Genomic DNA, 3,052 nt, shown 5'->3' on the forward strand with positions numbered 1-3,052 from the left:
TTTAAATATTATTTCCCTATGACTTTAAAGAAAGGAACTTGGTAATGGAAGCGCTTCATATCAGTTCTTTGCAGACGGATCTGCAGGCCTGGTTCAGGTGACCACAGCACTGTGAGGTCTCTCTATTCACACCAAACTATCATGTCAGCTTTATCAGAAACACTTAGTTGTCATAGTTCTGTTGTTTCTATAAAGCTGCCTCCACTCAGCAGACAGTTTATCCTCATTGCCCAGCTGCTGTTAGTCACCAAAGCACTATGAACCCAGATGTTGTACAGCTGAGGAACTTTATTTATTCACTTTATTTTATGTATCCTTGCAGCTTTACTGTTTGTTTCCCACCAGCTGCCTGATGGTCCAGTCCGAGCATTTAAATCCGATTATCTGTGAAATAATGTGGCTCCATCTGTCATCATCTTGACCCAGAAGCCTCATCGTTCATCCAGGTGCCGCGTTGCTAAGGCAGGCCTTCTCATCCAACCCTTCTAACCAGACAAACTGGTCCAGGACCATGACCTTTAACCTGCTAACAGGGGGAGCATGACATGAAGCTCTCAGGTTTTGGCTCATTTCTCTTACTTTGGACCGAATCTGGGACGTCCACTCCTGGAAGACCAGCAGCTATCTGAGAAGTTCTGCTCGTCAGAATAATCTTTCTCTCAGCAGGATGCCTCCTAATGAAGATCATTTAATCAGTTCATCTGATTAGCAGCAGCTCCTGTCTGATATTTTCCATCATATATCCCATGTTGGCCTTATCTGTTTATTACATAACGACGTTGTGAAGTTCTATGTATGTGTTTCTTTGCTCAAGGTTTTAAACTTTGCAGCAAATAATCCTGTTTATTGTGTAAAACCCTGAAAATGAAAAACGAGGAAGATTCTTTATTTAAGCCATTATATTATTTAAAACGAGGCCAAAACTTTTGAACGGTGTTAAGATGTGAAGAAGAGCTGGTTTGTCTTTGCATTAATCTGTTCAGATTTCATGGACTTCACAGGTTTAGATGATTGTGTTTTGGTTGGAGGTTTAATGTCCAGCTGTGTTTTACTGTCTGTTCTCACTGGCTGAGAATTAAAAAGCTGTTCTATTGCCTTCCTCCTCCTCCTGCTGCCTTTGGTCTGATTACGCTCCAACTGAACTGGACCTGTATGATCATACATCAGCAGGTTGTATAACTGCTATCCAGGCAGACTCCAGAACCGACCGTTCCATCCAAACAGGCTGTCGTCTTTCCTCTCTACGGTACCTCAGTAACTCACTGACATATAAACCGTGTCTTCCTGCCGCGACCTCCCAGTATCAGACAGCCGCTGAGGTTAGCAGCTACATCAGTTCTCAGACAGCTTGTTTTGTTTGGGTCCGGTTCCAGATGTCTTGATGAGGATCAGAATGAGGTTCAGCCTCACTGCTGTGATTTCTGACCGACATGTTCTGATGAAATCGCAGAGCAGCGACTTTATTTTTAAAGAAGAATAAAAGTTAATCTGGAGCTCTGATCATTTTCTGCGTTGAATCAAACCAAGTTCACAACCTTTAATTCTATAGAGCTGAGTCCTGTGCTTATTTTTTAAGGAGCCGTTCCAGCGCACATTTTTCCAACATTTTTTTCTACATGTTAACAAAAAACACCCCGACTGTTTAATAATGTAAGTAAGTAAAGTTTATCCCTGGCATTCCTTTATGGCCACTGCATGCCCGTGCATCAGCCATGGAGAGTAAAGGCTGGTTTATGCTCAAAAAGCAGGTGGTCTGTGTGTGTCGCAGTGAACGCAGATAAGCCCCGCCCCTTCCGCGGACACTCTGCTGCACCTCTCCAAATTTATAAATGACAGCAAACAGGAGGCCTCTGATTGGTCAAATCTCCATCCGCTCTACACTATCCGTATTTTCTGTTTGGTTCCTTGTTTGGTTTGTCTGACCGCCATTGTAGAAAACGACTGGTGAAGATGGAGCAGCTAGCATAGCGAGGTGCGTGAGAACGCTGGGACCCTTTCTCCACCTAAATGGTTTCGCTGGCCGATGCTACAACAATGACCAAACCCTGTTTCATTTAATTGAATCTGCTGTCAACAGGACTGAAGTCTCATCTTTTAAACCAGGCTTCCACAACTCAAGACATTAGCTGTTCTCTACAGAACTTCACTGCATGCTAATCAGGTCATTCAGCTGTTTGATGAAGCTCTGGAAGAAGAGACACATCTAGAAGGTGCATTAGACCCGACCTCAAGAGCCGCCATTAAGGAAGCCTCCTTCAAACTCTAAAGGCCTGATTTTCAATAATTCAGAGTAAAGGGCAGTAAATCCTTTTTTTCCTGTGGATGCAATAAGTAGGTGTGTTGTGGCTGTTCTTTAATGATTGCTGCACAAAATGATTCCCTTTTAAAATGAGCTGATTGCATGTTCTGCTGGCAGTTTGAGAGGCTTCATAAAACATGAAGGTTTGCGCCCTGTAGTTGGAGGTGATAAGGATAAATATTTATAAAAAATATTGATGGAGTTACATAGGTTGCCTTTTTCTAAGTGCTGTGAAAAAAGAGAAAAAAAAAATATATAAAAATAATTAAAGTTAAATGTACAAATGCGAAATGTCATATAACATTAGAAAATCGTTTTTTTTACTGATGCCAAAACCCAGCAAAATTAGCCTGTTATCATTTCTGTTATCTGCACATGTATAAAACATCATTGTTCACTTGCTTTCTTTAATTGAAGGGGGAAAAAAGCCTGTAGTGCAGTACATCCAGATGAAGAAAAACATTAAGTGTGGCAGTGATGGTGTACTGGAATTTAAAATACCTCCGAAATGACATTGCTGCATAGATTATAAATCTACCTTTTTTATTTCTGAAAGTCCAAATATACAACTGTGCCTCGTAAAGTTTGCACCTGATATAAATTTAGACAAAGAAACTATGCCTGCAATCATTTCTAAATGTTATTGAATAAATTGTCAGGAATAAATTTGAATACCCTCCTCCCAGTGTTTTGCACCTTCTGATGATTAGCTTATTATATTCTACTAATTCATAAACACAAACCTTTTTAGGA

Source organism: Cyprinodon variegatus, unplaced genomic scaffold, assembly GCF_000732505.1.
Source record: "Cyprinodon variegatus isolate N-32 unplaced genomic scaffold, C_variegatus-1.0 Scaffold609, whole genome shotgun sequence".
In the NCBI taxonomy this organism is placed as follows: Eukaryota; Metazoa; Chordata; class Actinopteri; order Cyprinodontiformes; family Cyprinodontidae; genus Cyprinodon; species Cyprinodon variegatus.